The following is an 18,627-nucleotide window of genomic DNA, read 5'->3' on the forward strand; positions in this document are numbered from 1 at the left end:
GGACTAAACTGCTTCTGGCCCAACAGGACACCATGACGGAAACCAGAGCACACGGAAACTCCATTTAAGGTTGCGCCACAGCGGTACATATTTATCTCCTTGCACTGGCATGCTTTCAAACTGCCAGGTTGGCAGGAGCTGGAACAGAGCAATGGGAGCTCATCCCGTCGCGGGGATTCGAACCGCTGACCTTTCGATCAGCAAGCCCTAGGCTCAGTGGTTTAGACATGTCCTATTATTATTATTATTAGTAGTAGTAGTAGTAGTAGTAGTAGTCGTATTACTAATTAAGTGTTTTAAATTTGTTGTTAGCCGCACTGAGCCCGGTTTTTGAACCAGGAAAGGCGGGGTATAAATAAAAATTTATTATTATTCAATTATAATTTAATTATAATTTATAATTTACTTTTTATAATTTATAATTTAATTTAATTTAAATGATGGGATTCTCTGGAAGGAGACTGTCATTTAGTACCAGGAAGGAACCCAATCCGGTAGGATATTCTTTTGGGAAAGGCTGGCATCCATCTCTGGCTGCAACAGTGTGCCATATCTTTCTCTTCTGCTGCGTCTGGCCACAACAATCATGTTTGCTCAGCTGCTTCCAGAGATTAGAAGGGAAATTCTGCCACATGCTCCTACTGTTTACCTGCCGAGTGGCCATTTCCTGCTTCAGCTTACCGACACATGACATGACTCATCCCCCACGCCAGAGTGTATTCATGGAGTAAATTACATCGGCTTGGTCACATTTTTTAAAATAAAGGATGCCTCCGATCTTCTGGAGAAAGCGGGACTGTATCCAATGATGTCCACAAAGGGTCTCTTCAGAACTGCATCAGTCTTGGAAAGAATGCAGGCAGCAATGCCCCAGGAAAGCTCAGTTCCCTAATAATATTATTAAGGTAAAGGGGTACCCCTGACCATTAGGTCCAGTTGTGGCCGACTCTGGGGTTGCGGCGCTCATCTCAATTTATTGGCCGAGGGAGTCGGCGTACAGCTTCCGGGTCATGTGGCCAGCATGACTAAGCCGCTTCTGGCGAACCAGAGCAGCACACGGAAAGCCGTTTACCTTCCCGCCAGAGTGGTACCTATTTATCTACTTGCACTTTGACGTGCTTTCAAACTGCTAGGTTGGCAGGAGCAGGGACCGAGCAACGGGAGCTCACCCCGTCGCGGGGATTCGAACCGCCGACCTTCCGATCGGCAAGTTCTAGGCTCTGTGATTTAACCCACAGCGCCACCCGCGTCCCAATAATATTATTAGAGGCCACTCAAATCAAAGAATAATTAGAGAGTGGGATGGAGTGAAGGAATACATGAAAAAATATGGTTCCGGAATTGAAATATTAACAGAGAATGTGTAAAACGTGCAGGGGTAATCAAGGAAATAATAAAAGAATCAACTGAATAATTATTAAATTATAACAAGACACCAAGATGGAAGAAGTAAAATATTGAGATCACACATGGGTGAAGGGGAGTGGGGGGTATAGGGGAACCTAGAATATCATTTGTAATGTAATTTGTTAATTGCGTTGTATTTACACATAGCAAAGGGAAGCCTAGAGCAATTAGATATATTTTAATTTAGGTAATCTATGTAATAGGCTTATATTAGAAAATGAATATGGATTTTGAATTTGATGTTTGTGATTATTATTTTTTGAAATAAAAAAAATAAAAATAAAAAAGCTCAGTTCCCTCTGTCAACATCCCTTTGACTGACAGACAAGACTGTGCTCAGTTGGCGATGACCTCCAGAATGAGACTATGGGATTATCGAATGAGGATGAGGGGCAGTTATAGCGTAACTGCTGTTGTCTATGCTCTGGTAACCTCAAGGTTGGATTACTGAATTGTTCCCTCCCTGCATGAAGCGAAATTACAGGGAACCAGGCAGAGGGCCTTCTCAGTGGTGGCCCCCACCCTGCAGAATACCCTCCCATCAGATGTCAAGGAAATAAACAACTATCTGACTTTTGGAAGACATCCCTGAAGGTTCAGGGAAGTTTTTAATGTTTGATGTTTTATCATGTTTTTAATATTCTGTTGGAAGCCTCCCAGAGTGTCTGAGGAAACCCAGCCAGATGGGCAGGGTATAAAAAGCAAAAGCAAAAATACTCTAAGCTATTACTTTTTGTTTGCAAGCCACTTTGGGACTCACGTGAGTGAAAAGGGGCACAGAAATATAATCAATAAATAAAAGAAATAAAAAGCACCCCCCCCCCACACACACAAACAAAAAAAGAACATTTGTGGTATGTGAAAGACTGCATGACTTTAGCCAGAAGTTACCGGTCAATCTCTGACTATAAGTGGTGTGTCTACCCTGAAATAGGATGGCACTGTGGTCTAATGGTTCTCACAGTGGCTGACCTGTGGGAAACTAGCAAGAAGGATTTAAGCACAAGAGCAATTCCCCCCATCCTGTGGCTTCCAGCTACTGGTATTAAGAAGCATTAGGGGACACGGGTGGCGCTGGGGTCTAAACGACTGAGCTTCTTGGGCTTGCTGATGAGAAGGTTGGCGGTTCGAATCCCCGCGATGGGGTGAGCTCCCATTGCTCTGTCCCTGCTCCTGCCAACCTAGCAGTTCAAAAGCACACCAGTGCAAGAAGATAAATAGGTATCGCTCTGGCAGGAAGGTAAATGGCGTTTCCATGCATTCTAATTTGCGTCATGGTGTTCCGTTGCACCACAAGTGGTTTAGTCATGCTGGCCACATGACCCAGAAAGCTGTTGTGCTGGGCCCAGGGGTAACCTGAGAACCGCGGTCCAGGTCCGGTCCAGAATCCATAGGTTCCACTAGGAGTCAGTCCGACAGGGTCAAGGCAGGACATGAGGCAGGAAACCAGGCAAGGACAGGTACAGGATCTCAGGCAGGATCTAGCATACAGTAATGTTGCTCCCGCAACCTGGGGTGGGGTCTGACGGCCTTTTATCTTTGTCGGCGTAGCAGCTGGTCCTGATCCCCCAGCGACTCACCTTCCTGTCTCGCCCGAAGGCGAGCACTCCTCCTGCGAGTACTCAGGTCTTTCCTTCTCAGACCTCAGTCTCTGCAGCTCGGGAGACGTCAGTGGGTTACTAGACCCAGGAGCCGCCTCAGCCTCTCCTGACCCAACCGGTAGTGGATCAGCTGTAAGTGATGGCCCAGCTGAAGGCAACGAGGTAATCCCTGCATCTGGAGCCAGGGCAGGCTCAGGTCCCTGACTCGGCCCAGCTGGTGTTTGTTGCAGGGGAACCTGTGCAGACTGGGACTCTTCAGGATCAGGCCCCAGACTTGGTTCAGGTGATGCCTGAGGCAAAGGATCCGGTGCAGACTGAGACTCCTCTGGTTCTGAGTCCGAGCCTGAGTCCCAGGCCATCACAACTGTCTGTGGGCAAACGCCGGCTCCCTCGGCCTGAAAGCGAGATGAGCATTTCAACCCCATAGTCACCTTTGACTGGATTTAACCGTCCAGGGGTTCTTTACCTTTACCTTTACCTTTAGGCCCCAAAACCTGTGCAAGCGCAAACAGTATTGTGTATAACCTTCCTGTTGCCATCATGAACACAAAACACCATGGATGCAGAAATAAAAGGACCTCTGGAGGGGTCCATAGTAAGTCCTACATGGGGCAGCAAAAGCCAGAGAGCATCAGGCTGGGGTGTTGGGCTGAATTTCACACTTGGGCTTGTTCTAAGTGGCCAAGTCCTTTGGCTTTGCCTGCAGGGATCTAGTTAATTAATTCAATGTCTTGACCGCCATGCTCCCCGACACCTCAGCGCTTAGAACTGTGACATCTGTTCCTTAACGTGAACTCCAGGCCATCTCTGATCTCTCGCAGGCGGGTGAGTTTCACACGCCAGGAGTGAGGAAGGAGGTTAACCGGCACCGAGAGATTTATCTGGGCGGAGAAATCCTGCGGAGAAGCCAACATCCAGCAGAGACACTTTGAACTCTCTGGTGAGGCAAAGGGAGCTCTCCTCCATCAGGAGACATGGGCATCTTGAAAAGTGATTCTCCACACACACACACACACCATTTTTGCGCATTTGGTCTGTGGTGGTGTGCAGTTGGAGGAAGAGATTTCCTCTGGAGTTTAAGACCCTCTCCTTCTCTCTGACTTTTATTTTTACAAGTCAAAAGGCGCAGCTCGGTTGAGAATGGGGAAGACTTCAAGAAGAGCCCAAGCAAACCCCTGGGAGATGCAGGCCGAAGGGAACCAAGATGGCCGCCATCTCGAAATCTTTCTAACCTATCGCTGAACCAAATGCTTTCTCAGCTGTATATTTATATGAGCACAGAACCAGGGACAGGGAAACATTTTAAGGTCCATATTCCCTTTTGGGCCACCATTTGAGGGTCAGATGCCAGAGGCATAGCTGTCAACGTTTCCCTTTTCTTGTGAGGAGTCCTATTCGGAATAAGGGAATTTCCCTTTTAAAAAAGGGAAACATTGACGGCTATGGCCAGAGGTGGGAAAGGGCCAGAAGCAAACATGGGCTGGGCAATGAATTTCATTTCATTTACAGTGGTACCTTGGGTTAAGTACTTAATTCATTCTGGAGGTCCGTTCTTAACCTGAAACTGTTCTTAACCTGAAGCACCACTTTAGCTAATGGGGCCTCCCACTGCTGCCGTGCCGCCAGAGCATGATTTCTGTTCTCATCCTGAAGCAAAGTTCTTAACCTGAAGCACTACTTCCATAGATCCACTGTATTAGTATCACACTATTCTGCCTTGGTCAGACCACACCCAGAATACAGTGGTACCTCAGTACTTAATTCGTTCTGGAGGCACGATTTCTGTTCTCATCCTGAAGCAAAGTTCTTAACCCGAGGTACTATTTCTGTGTTAGCAGAGTCTGTAACCTGAAGCGTATGTAACCTGAAGCGTATGTAACCCGAGGTACCACTGTATTAGATTTATTTGTCGCTTGTCACTTGAGGGCCTCCAAGCGACTTTCAGCCAAAAAAGATGTACAGTACATAATACCTTACAGAGGAAAAGTGGGGGAGGGGAATATAATTCATTAATACACATAATATTTCACATAACATCACCGGGCAGAGGGCCTTCTCGGTAGTGGCACCCGCCCTGTTGAACACCCTCCCACCAGATGTCAAAGAGAAAAATAACTACCAAACTTTTAGAAGACATATGAAGGCAGCCCTGTTTATGGAAGCTTTTAATTTTTAATAGGTTATTGTATTTTGGTGTTCTGTTGGAAGCTGCCCAGAGTGGCTGGGAAAACCCAGCCAGATGGGTGGGGTATAAATAAATTATTATTATTATTATTATTATTATTATTATTATTATTATTATTATTATTTCCATTTTTTAATGGATATTGGAGTTCTCTCCATTCAAATCAGAGAACTGCTCATCTATTCCAATTTTCTGCTTCCTGTCACTTAGCCAATTCCTGATCCACAAGAGGGTCTCTCTTCTCATTCCATGACTGCTAAGCATACTCTGGAGTCCTCGTCAAAAGCTTTTTGAAAGCGAAACAGAAACCAACAAGCGCAAGTACCTGTTGTCAGTCAGATCACCTCTGTATGCTCGCTGACACTACCAAAGAACTCCTGGTGTGATGGCCTGGGAGTCTGATTCAGAGGCTGAACCGGAGGAATCCCAGCCTGCACAGGAGTCCCCGCCTCTAGGGCCGGCTGAGCCAGGGCAGGGCCTTGAATCTGAAGCGCCTGCACCTGTGCCGGATCCTCAGGAGCAGACACCAGCTGAATCCACTCTGGCTCTGGAGATGATTGAGGACCCATTGCCTACAGGTGCGCCTCTCCCAGCCCTGTCAGGGGAAGGTGAGTCTCCCCCTGGGTCCAGTAACCCTCCAGCCTCTCCTGAGCTGCAGAGGCTCAGGGCAGAGAGGCGGAGGAAACTGGTCTCTCCCAGGAGGAGTGCTCGCCTTAAGGCCAGGAGAGGCGGGTCACCTGTGGGACGGGACAGCCCCGGCCTCATAGAAGATAAAGGCCAGTCAGCCCGGTCCCAGGTTGCGGGAGCAACGCCGTTGGAAACCTGTTTCTGCCAGCACCCAGACCTGTTCTTCTGGAGTTCCTGACCACGCCCGGCTTCCTGCTTTGGACCCCGCTTCCCCCTTGGTGGACAGTCTCCAGACCCTCGACCCAGGACCGGACTCTGACCACGCCTCTCGGTAACCCCACCCCCTCGGGTCCAGCACACCTATAGCTTCATGAGATAGCACTTGTCCTTGCAGAAGCCACACTTGGCTTCAGCCAGGCTTGTTCTTCTCTGTGGTCGGTTATTTTCTCTTCATAGAATAATAGAATAGTAGAGTTGGAATGGACCCAGGGATCATCTAGTGGAGCGGTTCTCAACCTGTGGGTCCCCAGATGTTGTTGGACTACAACTCCCATCATCCCTGACCACTGATCATGCTGGCTAGGAATGATGGGAGTTGTAGTCCAACAACATCTGGGGGCCTACAGGTTGAGAAACACTGATCTAGTGCAACCCCCTGAAAGGCAGGAATCTCAGCTAATGACAGATGGCCACCCAACCTCTGCTTAACAACCTTCAAGGAAGGAGAGTCCACAACCTCCTGAGGGAGAACGTTCCCTGTCAAACAGCTCTTACTGTCAGAAAGTTCTTCCGTGTGTTGAGTCGGACTCTCATTTCTTGTAACTTGATGCCATTGGTTCGAGTCCTACTCTCCAGAGGTCCACCAGTTTCCCCAGGACAGACATTAAGCTAACTGGCTTATAATTTACAGGATCTCCCCTGAATTCCTTTTAAAAAAATGAAAATTGATGTTGCATGAGCTACATGCTTGCTCGTTATCTGCAGAAGATACCTGCAGAAGGTATGGGAGATACCTGCAGAAGGTATCATCTTCCAAAGCGACTACTCTATTCCCAACTTTAAAAAGCGTAATGCTGGTGGTCAACAAAAGAGGTTTAAAGACAAGGTCTCAAGGCAAATCTTAAAAAATGTAGTATAAACACCAACTAGGAAGCACTGGCCCGTGAGCACTGCAGATGGAGAACAGCCTTTACCAAAGGTGTCATGGGCTTTGAAGACACTCGAACTCAGGACAAAAGGGAGAAACGCACTAAGAGGAACTCACTTGGCAAACCCTCACCATGATCAACTCCCGCAGGAAACCTGTGTCCCTACTGTGGAAGGATGTGTGTATTCAGAATTGGCCTCCACAGCCACCAACGGACTCACTGTTAAGACCGTGTTTATGGAAGACAATCTTACTCAGCTACGAGTGATGGCCAGCAAAATATACTCGGAGTCGATTGTGGATTTCATGCTCTTTATTTGACTCATAGTAGTGAGGAGGAATGGAAGTCCCCCCCCCTTGCTTTATATACATTATTTACACAATGGGCCCCACGTGATTGGCTAATTCTGGGATTCTCCTGTAGGCCAATCAGGTTGCGGATTCACTTCCACCTGGAGCTGGATTGGGTGGCTCCTGCGGACCAATCCGACTGCTGCATTCTGGATCCTATTGTTCTAGGACCAATCCAACTGCTGCATTCTGGATCCTATTGTTCTAGGACCAATCAGACTGCAGCATTCTGAATCCTATTCAACTCAGTACATAACAGCCAAAGAAGAAGAAGACCTGCAGAAGGCATCTCCTGACAGGGCTGTTCATGATCCCTGCTGGAAATCCATTGCCAAGCAGTGCAGAACCATTTTGAGCCAGATCGGGCGATAGCCTTGACTCAGAACGAAGCACTTTCCTATGATATATCCATCAGCTCCTCCTTAAAAGTATCCTTCCACAGCTGGGCTCATAAGAATTGGCTGTGACAATGGCCCCGGGCCATTCTGTCTGCTGATTAATTGGGCACTTAGCGCGGCGGGTGCTTCAGACAATGTGCAGGAATGGCTCCTGCGCCGAGCAGCACTGAATCACGGCCCTGAGAACGGGGCCGGCTGAAGAATAACACGGGCAGATTGCTTTATTAATTGATTGCTATTAAATCAGCCCGGCTGGGCGGGGCGGCTCTAACCTCTCCGATGCGAGGGCAAGCCATTTTTCTGCCTACCTCCCCAGTCTAATAGAGATTAAGCCAGTGGGAAAGTTTCAAAAGTGGGGAGGGAGAGAGGGGAGAAAAATAAGTTTATTAGCGGCTTGTGATAGGAGTTGGACATACCTCTGACAAGTGGGCGCTGGAAGGTACCGAAAGGAGGCAGATCTCTCAGCCTCGGCCCGTTTGCAGAGGTCTCCGTGACATTTCGCTGGCTCCCTTCCAAAGGCCTAGAGAAAAAGGTCAGCGTGACATTCCTGCTTCCATTTTTTAAATGTTATATCTTTTATATTCTGGGTGGGGCAAGGTGCCTGAGAATGTGAGCTGGGAGACATTTTCTCTCCTAATCCTGAAACCTGGGGAGATCCTAGGAAGTTGACTGTTGGATGGTTTAGGGAAGAAAGAACTAAGTGCTTTTTCACAGAGCGCATGGACTGGCCGAGTCCAGCAGGCTCCGAGGGATGCTGTCTTTAAGCCCTACGGGTGGCGCTGTGGGTTAAACCACAGAGCCTAGGGCTTGCCGATCAGAAGGTTGGTGGTTCGAATCCCCACGACGGGGTGAGCTCTAAATCACTGAGCCTCTTGGGCTTGCTGATTGGAAGGTCAGCGGTTCAAATCCACATGACGGAGTGAGCTCCCATTGCTCTGTCCCGGCTCCTGCCAACCTAGCAGTTTGAAAGCACGCCAGTGCAAGTAGATAAATAGGTACCACTGTGGAAAGTTAAAACGGCTTTTCTGTATGCTCTGGCTTCCATCACAGTGTCTCGCTTGGACTACTGCAATGCGCTCTATGTGGGGCTACCTTTGAAGGTGACCCGGAAACTACAACTAATCCAGAATGCGGCAGCTAGACTGGTGACTGGGAGCAGCCGCCGAGACCACATAACACCGGTTTTGAAAGTATGTTTCCGAGCACAATTCAAAGTGTTGGTGTTGGCCTTTAAAGCCCTAAACAGCCTCGGCCCAGTATACCTGAATGAGCGTCTCCACCCCCATCATTCTGCCTGGACACTGAGGTCCAGCTCTGAGGGCCTTCTGGCGGTTCCCTTGCTACAAGAAGCCAAGTTACAGGGAACCAGGCAGAGGGCCTTCTCAGTAGTGGCACCTGCCCTGTGGAACGCCCTCCCACCGGATGTCAAAGAGAAAAATAACTACCAAACTTTTAGAATACATCTGAAGGCAGCCCTGTTTAGAGAAGCTTTTAATGTTTAATAGGTTATTGTGTTTTAGTGTTATGTTGGAAGCTGCCCAGAGTGGCTGGGGAAACCCAGCCAGATGGGCGGAGTATAAATAATAAATTATTATTGTTATTATTATCATTATTATTATCATTTCAGCAGAAGCAGTTTAATCACACTGGCCACACGACCCAGAAAGCTGTCTGTCGACAAACGCCGGCTCCCTCAGCCTGAAAGCGAGTTGAGCACCGCAACCCCATAGTTGCCTTTGACTGGGCTTAACCGTCCAGGGGTCCTTGCCCTTTTTACCTTTTGTATAGTGAAAGCACAGTGAAAGCAGAGTCTTTTCTGCAGTGGTGCTATGGAATGCCCTCCTATGGACTTTTGCCAACTGTCTTCACGGCTCACCTGTAGACGGTTAATTAAAACAAACCCGTCTCTGCGTGTGTCCAAGACGGATCTCAGATTTCAAGGCTGCTGCCGTCGATACTCAGCCCATTTTCATTTCATTTAGCAGAGTTATCCGATCAGTCTTGTTTCAGCAATCTGTTTCCCTTGCTGGCTTGTAATTTTATATATCACTGCAGCTTGGTTTGATCATTGGCGGTGAAGCGATACAGCAAATTAATGGTGTACCCAGCCTGTTTCAGGATCTGGACTTGAGATGTTAACTTTGGCCCTCCCTTGGCTTCCAGATATTTAAAGAAGGAGCAGAGCTCTGTGGCAGAAGTGTTCTGGTTTTTGAACGTGTTTCGGAAGACGAACGTCTGATATGGCTGTCGGCTATTATTTCCAGGGCGCTTGCACCAATCAGAAGCTGCACCTTGGTTTTCGAACATTTCGGAAGTCTAACGGACTTCTGGAATGGATTAAGTTTGGCGCTTTTGTGTTTGCTATTTATTTTCCATTTTTGTTTTTCAGGATTTTTGGATAATTTGTTTTTGCGACCGCATGGAACCCAGTTCAGCTACTGATTGATTGTGTGACTGTGGAAATGGATAAAAGCCCCCCATCCAAACAACGACCTATCATCAGTGCAGGTAAGGGAAAAAAACAATTTTTATCTTGATCATCTACAATACTGTCTTATTTATAATATAGTGCAGTACAATGATTATTGTACTGTATTATTATTGCTTTCATTTTATGGAACAATGGTCTCGTTAGATAGTAAAATTCATGTTAAATTGCTACTTTTAAAAGTCTGGAACACATTAATCTGTTTTGCATTACTTTCTATGGGAAAGCGTGCCTTGGTTTTGGAACGCTTTGGTTTTGGAACGGACTTCCAGAAGGGATTACGTTTGAGAACCAAGGTACCACTGTACTTACCTTTGGTCTCTGGCCAAGTCTTCTCCCTCGACGGATGCGGCTGGTCTTTCCCAGACCACACCTTCATTCTGAGATGTTCTGAGCTTCATCTAAAGGGTTTTCGATCTAAATTTAAGAGCCCAGCCCATGAAAGGTACCAGAGCCCTCTAAAAATTTCTTTTCTAAACACACCATTCCTTCCGCAGAGCAGGGTACCCCAATGCCACCTTGTGGCCCCTTTAGGAACTGTCCGATTTTTTGGGTCACAGGAAAACATCATCAGCGTTATTACCAGGAAGATTAATTACCATCGCAACGGCGTCTGGGCCTCCTGATGAAATATTTTGCAGGCTATTGCTCCCAGGAGAGGACCTCTGTTTGCTGATTTATTTTAAACGCAACTCGGTCATCGAAGCTTCTTTGGAGATGCCACAGGTCTTAATTCCCCCCCCCCCGCACCCCCCGGTCTCTTGACAACGTACAATAAATTTCCATTGGGCTTTTGATATAGCGAGGAAGTCCTTGACGAGGCCAAGAAAAATGTCAGGGGCAATTAAGCCGCGTGGCATTACCAGCCCTGGCGGAAAAGCACTTTTGCCTCTCTTTGGAATGCTGATAGCGACGGAGAACCTCTCAGCTCAAATGGTAGCAATTATTACAGGTCCCTCCCGGGGTCCCCATATATCTTATGATAATGGAACATTGTCCTGCTGACTTTTTTTCAAGGGCGGGGGAGGAGAGGGGAGCGCAGGAAGACAACGATTCATTACAAGAAAGCCATGTTTTCCCATAGATGGGGTTTTCCCAAACTTGGGTCTCCAGCTGTTTGTGGACTACAAATCCCATCATCCCTTTAAAGCCCTTCATGGCCTAGGACCTACAGGACCGCCTATCCCGGTATGCCTCGCAGAGGACCTTAAGGTGCATAAATAGCAACACCCTAGAGGTCCCTAAGGAAGTCAGATTAGCCTCAACCAGAGACAGGGCCTTTTCAACACTGGCTCCGGCCTGGTGGAATGCTCTGTCTCATGAGACCAGGGCCCTGCGGGATCTGATTTCTTTCCGCAGGGCCTGTAAGACAGAGTTGTTCCGCCTGGCCTTTGGCTTTAAATCAACTTGATCCCCTTCCCCTCTTTCTTTTTTCCTTCTGTGATGGAACTTCTACTTGGGGACTTCCCTGGCTTTTTTCTAGCCCACCTAGGACCAGTCTGGATAGTTGGCCTTGGTGAAGACTTGACGTTTTCATCCGCAAAAAAGTTTTTGAGTTTCTGCAGAAATGAGGCTGCATTTTAATGTTGTATTTATCTTGTTTTTTAAGTTGTATTTCAATCAATTGTTTTATATCTGGTGTTAGCCGCCCTGAGCCCGGTCTTGGCTGAGGATGGCGGGGTATAAATAATTTTTTAAATTATTATTATTATCCACTACTAGCTGGCCCAGGAAAACTCTGCCACAGATGGCGGCCTCCACTGTGGCATTGTTGCAAAAGCCACGGACCTGCAGCGTGGTCGAACGATACATCATTTTCATATCCTTCAACGTGCAGCACAGCAGGCCCAACTGTTAGAAGTCCTAAGCTCCAGCCGCTCTCTCAGTGCAGTAAAAATTTCAATTTCCAGCAGCCCCTGCCTAACTCCTCCCTGTTGTGTAGACACAAGCACTCTTCACTCCGCCATCTGCCTCTCAGCATGTCTTCCACTTCCCGCTCCAATCCTGCTCCAGAGATCACGCAGGGCAGGAACCCGCTGTCACCGGAGGTCAAAACCAGCCCCGGGCATATAAAGGATTTCAGGAAGATGCTTGTTCCCTTTCAAGTTGACTCCCCATCTCCCAACGCGCCCATTAGCTGTTTTTTGCCTTTAATAAATTTCCAGGGTCTGTGACCTTGGGAAACCTCTGGAGAGGAGCCTGCTTCTCTGCCCATGTTCAGGAAATTGCTGTCATTTTCACTCCCCACCAGCGTGGCACCACGGCATGTCTGCTGTTGGCCACAGCACAGCAACCAAGGGGTATTTCGGCTGGCATCCGACAGGCAGCTCCAGAATTTCACCGGCACCAACTTGGTGAAAGAGTTGCAGAGTCTCCGTAGCCAGGAGTGAAATCCCGGCTAGAGATCTCTCAATCCATAGCAAATTTGGTAACAGAGACTTGCCTTGATAGAGCATTTTTTTCCTCTGCTTTCTTTGCACCACCAGAAACAGAGGCTGCCAAATCGCACCCCGAGTTTTGGCTGAGCTGGCTGTTTCCCAAACTTGGATCTTCAGCTGCTTTTTTCGACTACAACTCCCATCACCCGGTGGTCAGATGATGGGAATTGTAGTCCAAAAACAGCTGGAGACCCAAGTTTGGAAAAACACTGCTGTAGAGAGTAGCAGCTTAGGAGCTCGGCCAGAAAGATATGGGTTCAAGCAAAGACTGCAAGGCCTAGAAACACACTGAAAAACTGCAGTGTGTGGTGGTGAAAGACTTTTGTCTTCTTGAGAACTAACTGACTCTTCTTTTTAAAAAAGCATGTTTCTAGACCTTATTGTTGCAACGTTTGGGTGTGGGATGTGCCCCTCTCCAGATTTTTTTGGACTTGAGCTCTCAGCCAGTGTAGCTAACTGTTGTGGGTGCTGGGAGTTGCAGTACAACAATGTCCAGAAGGCTGCACGTTCCCCAAACCTGTTAAGAACGTAAGAAAACCCTCGTCCTGCATTCCATTCTCACTGTGCATAACCAGGTAGCTGCTCTGAGCCCGGCCTCGGCCGAGGAAGACGGGATACAAATATTTTTTTATTATCATTAATATTATTAGTACCTCTAGGAAAGGCCCAAGCAGGAACTGAAAGCAGCAGCACTCTTGCTGCTTGTGATTCTGCAACTAGATAGCCGTGCTGTTCAGACACAGTCTAAATATATATAAAAATAAAAAAAATTGTCCCGTAGCACCTTAGAGACCAACTAAGTTTGTTCTTGGTATAAGCTTTCGTATCCTTGCACACTTATTTAGATACAGTGGTACCTCGGGTTACAGATGCTTCAGGTTACAGACGCTTCAGGTTACAGACTCCGCTAACCCAGAAATAGTACCTCGGGTTAAGAACTTTGCTTCAGGATGAGAACAGAAATTGTGCTGCAGCGGGAGGCCCCATTAGCTAAAGTGCTACCTCAAGTTAAGAACAGTTTCAGGTTAAGAACGGACCTCCAGAACGAATTAAGTTCCTAACCCGAGGTACCACTGTACCAAGCTAAGGGACATGGGTGGCACTGTGGTCTAAATAACTGAGCCTCTTGGGCTTGCTGATCGGAAGGTTGGCGGTTCGAATCCCAGCGACGGGGTGAGCTCCCGTTTCTTGGTCCCTGCTCCTACCAGCCTAGCAGTTCAAAAGCATGCCAAAGTGCAAGTAGATAAATAGGTCCCACTCTGGCGGAAAGGTAAACAGCATTTCCGTGCACTGCTCTGGTTTGCCAGAAGCGGCTTAGTCATGCTGGCCACATGACCCGGAAGCTGTACGCCGGCTCCCTCAGCCAATAAAGCAAGATGAGCGCCGCAACCCCAAAGTTGTCCGCAACTGGACCTAACGGTCAGGAGTCCCTTTACCTTTACCAGACCTACAATAAGAGTTTTATTTGCCAGTTTGCACAGATCTCCTTCCTCAGCAGGGATCCAGTCACTGTTTCATAGCCTTCAGACATTACATTGATCTCTTGGCTTGTTGTTGTTGTTTATGTATAACTGTGGATATTGTTGTTGTTGTTTAGTTGTGTCCGACTCTTCGTGACCCCATGGACCAGAGCATGCCAGGCCATCCTGTCTTCCACTGCCTCCCGCAGTTTGGTCAAACTCATTTTAGTTGCTTCGAAAACACTATCCAACCATCTCGTCCTCCGTTGTCCCCTTCTCCTTGTGCCCTCCATCTTTCCCAACATCAGGGTCTTTTCCAGGGAGTCTTCTCTTCTCATGAGGTGGCCAAAGTATTGGAGCCTCAGCTTCACGATCTGTCCTTCCAGTGAGCACTCAGGGCTGATTTCCTTCAGAATTGAGAGGTTTGATCTTCTTGCAGTCCATGGGACTCTCCAGAGTCTCCTCCAGCACCATAATTCAAAAGCATCAGTTCTTCAGTGATCAGCCTTCTTTATGGTCCAGTGGTTAAATGTAAAATTCAATAAACATCTGAAAACAAACAACTGGGGCCACTGGGAGTTGGAATCCTCAACATTTGCCTGATCCAGAAGGTTCGTCTTATGTTCCTGTGTCTCATCATGTGAGGCACAGCATATTTCCATGTTAAGAAGAGAAGCCATGGATGACACTTTCGCATGAGATTCACCCTCCCACCCTTCTCTTTCCATTGCACCAGCAAATTCAGGAGATGATTGCTTTTCCCATTAGGCAATTCCCGCCCACCTTCCCTGCCAGGCTGATTAATACCAGGGATGGATATTTCAGCAATCAGGTCATCTCCAGCCCGTCACAACCGTTTCTTGCAGTCTCGACCAGGAGGAAGAAGGGACAGGTATACAAACGGCTGCCAAGTCTAAGCGCTAAGGCAGGCCGAGTCGCGGCAGGGCCATTTGTAGAACTGGAAGAGATACAAGCCGGCGCATCCAGAAAAATCGGATTGTGCATTAGTTTGAGGGTTTTGGCAGTTAAACCTCCTGGTTCTGATTACCCCTGGACTGCAAATACTCATTTTAAGATGTATTTATTTGACGTATTTTCTGGCCCACACTTCAGCTGCAAGAAGGCTCCCCGGGCAGTTCACAGAGGGAAGGAAGAAGGAAGTCTCTGCCCTCAGACTTACAGCCGGAAAGTCATGGCACAAAAGGAAAAGCGGCTGGGAGGGAGGAGGGGGGAAAGCAAACTTAAGTCACAAAATTAGTATAAATGGACAGCAGGAATTGAATTGGTTCAAGGAGAGAAGGGTGCAAGTTGGTGGTCTTCCGTTTGAGCCAATAGAGTCCCTTTCTTTGCTAGAGACTGATGTAATAGCTGTTGCCAGGATACAGTTCAGGGACGTGCTGGATGGAGCTGGGTCCCAAGTATGGCTCATGGAAGCATTCCTTCTGCTAACGTGAATTCAGCTCCTTTGAGGGTCTTTTGTTTTAAATTATTATTATTATTACCCCGCCCATCTGGCTGGGTATCCCCAGCCACTCTGGCCAGCTCCCAACAGAATATTAAAAACACGATAATACATCAAACGTTTAAAACTTCCCTAAACAGGGCTGCCTTTAGATTTCTTCTAAAAGTCAGCTAGTTGTTTATTTCCTTGACATCTGATGGGAGAGCGTTTCACAGGGCGGGTGCCACCACCAAGAAGGCCCTCTGCCTGGTTCCCTGTAGCTTCACTTCTCGCAGGGAGGGAACTGCCAGAAAGCCCTTGGAGCAGGACCTCAGTGTCTGGGCAGAACGATGGGGGTGGAGAAACTCCTTCAGGTCTACTGGGCCGAGGCCATTTAGGGCTTTCAAGGTCAGCACCAATACTTTGAATTGTGCTTGGAAACGTACTGGGAGCCAATGTAGGTCTTTCAGGACTGGTGTTATATGGTCTCTCAGCTACATTAGTAAAAAATAATAATAACCACAGCGTTTTGAATGCGTTGTCAATATGCAACACCAGATGGCGCTGTAGAGCACAAAACTCTTCTATGCAATTTTACATAGCGTTTCTTTTCTTATAATGACTTAATTTACGACTTAGTTATAGCATCTTTTTCCTGTGTGTAGATCCACCCAAGGAGAGTCTCGTACACCGATTTGAACACAGACACTTCAACTCACTCGAAAGACGTCAACGTCTGGAACAAAAAGGCCTTCAATTTCAGGGGCCATTCATGTTAAAAAAAATAAAAAATATTCCTGTTCTCTTTCCATGTTCCTTAATCCCTTCTCCTTCATCTAATGTAAACGTATAGGAGGCTCATCGATGCATTTAAACTGGCTGCTTCAGGGTGCTTTTAGGCAACGATGATCGATTCCATATGTTAAATTGCACCTTACAGTAACATGTTGCGGCTATTAGCTTAAGTCCCTGACTCTGCATTTCTGATCACCATTAATTATTTTGATGATAGCCATGGCTCACTTCCACAGGATAGGAGGAGAAAACAGGGCATCAGCTATTAAATATGTAGGATTCACACATCCGCAGAAATCAAAGCTGGCCAATATGGTGTCCTCTAGGTGTTTTTGGGACTCCAACTCCCATCAGCCTCAGCCAGCGTGGTGAGGGGTGATGGGAATTGTAGTCCAACAAAAACCATCTGGAAGGCCATCACATTGGCTGTTGTTGTTTACTCATTTAGTCGTGTCCAACTCTTCGTGACCCCATGGACAAGAGCACGCCAGGCACTCCTGTCTTCCACTGCCTCCCACAGTTTAGTCAAACTCATGCTGGTAGCTTCAAGAACACTATCCAACCATCTCGTCCTCTGTCGTCCCCTTCTCATTGTGCCCTCCATCTTTCAAAACATCAGGGTCTTTTCCAGGGAGTCTTCTCTTCTCATGAGGTGGCCAAAGTCTTGGAGCCTCAGCTTCAGGATCTGTCCTTCCAGTGAGCACTCAGGGCTGATTTCCTTCAGAATGGAGAGGTTTGATCTTCTTGCAGTCCATGGGACTCTCAAGAGTCTCCTTCAGCACCAGAATTCAAAAGCACTGGCTATCCCCACATAAAAAGCTGTGTTGGCCGTATACCTTGAGAGTAAAAACACGAGGATCGAAACCACACAGATTCATAACATCCAGTTTCTTCGGAGCTTATGTTCTGCTCTCCAAAGCAACACCGAACACAAAAACCAAGGGGGAGAAAAACCTTTTCTAAAATAGTAAATCAGAGCCCCATACAGGACTCTTTGAATGGGGGAGCCAATAAACACATTTACCACCCAAATCTGCTCTAAAATGAATTTTCGATTAACGGTTGTCATATTCTCCTAGAATACCCTGACTTGAAATTGTGATGCTAAGCAGCATTTCAGGGAAATTTAACTGTTGTCCAGTTTCTGAGACAAGCTGGCCGGGGGTTAAGTATTGTGGAAATCTACCTTGCCGCCCCCCCCCCCAAAAAACATCCCATAATGCAAAAGAGAGGCCAGTTTCACATCCCCCACGACCCAGCCTTCTAAGCATTTTTGGCTCAGCTTTAATAGTGTATATAAAAATGATAAATTATACTTTGGGGGAAATGCTCATTTGACACGATGTTTGGAAAGATGGAGAGGACCCCAAAACGGCCTCGATATTTCTCGGCGCAGCGCAGGAACAAACTGGGATTTCCTTTGAGTAAACAGGCTCGGGTTGGGGCCTCTCAGCAAACCGAAGGCTGCCCTAAGGATTTGGAGATGGAACCGCGTCCATAAACACCATTTTCAGCCCGCTGGTAAACCCTGAAATTCCAGCTGTTTCCTGGGAATAAACACTGACACTACTTATTAAAATTAAGCTCTTACCTGCAGACGCATTTTTCCGAAGCCTTTGCTTCGAGGGCTAATCCCCTCCTCCTCGACTCGCCAGCAGGAAATCCAGCCGCCCAATGGAGGGGTTAGTGGTAACAAATTTATTGCGCAGCCTAACCCTGACCGTCAATTTGGATTATGGCATAAAAATAAGCTTGTGTCTTAATATACCCTGGGGCGGCTTGTCAGGAACTCAGGACTGAGGCTATCCAGATAGCAAAGGGGGGAATCCTGCAACAATCAGGGCTCAGTGTCCCTGCCAACAAGGGATGGATGCGAGTTTGCCGCTTCTTCCTGCCTTTCTCCTCCCTTTCTCAATTGTACTGTTGTGAAATTGACAAATATCCCAAGGACTTGGAGCCAGCTTGTTTTCTCCTGCTGTGGAAGGGTAGGACTCGAACCCGTGGCTTCCAGTTACGAGAAAGGATACTCCGACTCAACATCAGGAAGAACTTTCCTGAGCTGTTCAGCTGTGTAACGGCTTGGGAGCTGGCGGATTCTCCTTCGTTGGCCATCTGTCCTGGATGCTTTCGCCGAGATTCCAGCATTGCAGGGGGTTGGACTAGATGACCCTGTTATCTATCTATCTATCTATCTATCTATCTATCTATCTATCTATCTATTTATTTCCCGCCCATCTGGCTGGGTTTCCCCAGCCACTCTGGGCGGCTTCCAACAAAACACTAAAATAC

The 18,627-nt window shown here is 47.4% G+C and overlaps 1 long non-coding RNA gene across 1 annotated transcript in view; it reads right to left on the bottom strand.

Moving 5' to 3' along the window:
- The window catches only part of LOC310705488, a 40,196-nt gene extending 21,902 nt beyond the window's left edge, over positions 1 to 18,294 (bottom strand). Inside the window, exon 1 of the long non-coding RNA XR_014525334.1 lies at positions 17,930 to 18,294. This is a non-coding gene — a long non-coding RNA (uncharacterized lncRNA). The remainder of the gene's footprint in view (positions 1 to 17,929) is intronic.
- Positions 18,295 to 18,627: the final 333 nt, after the last annotated feature.

This window comes from Podarcis liolepis (genome assembly GCF_965112155.1).
Source record: "Podarcis liolepis genome assembly, chromosome: 4".
NCBI lineage: Eukaryota > Metazoa > Chordata > Lepidosauria > Squamata > Lacertidae > Podarcis > Podarcis liolepis.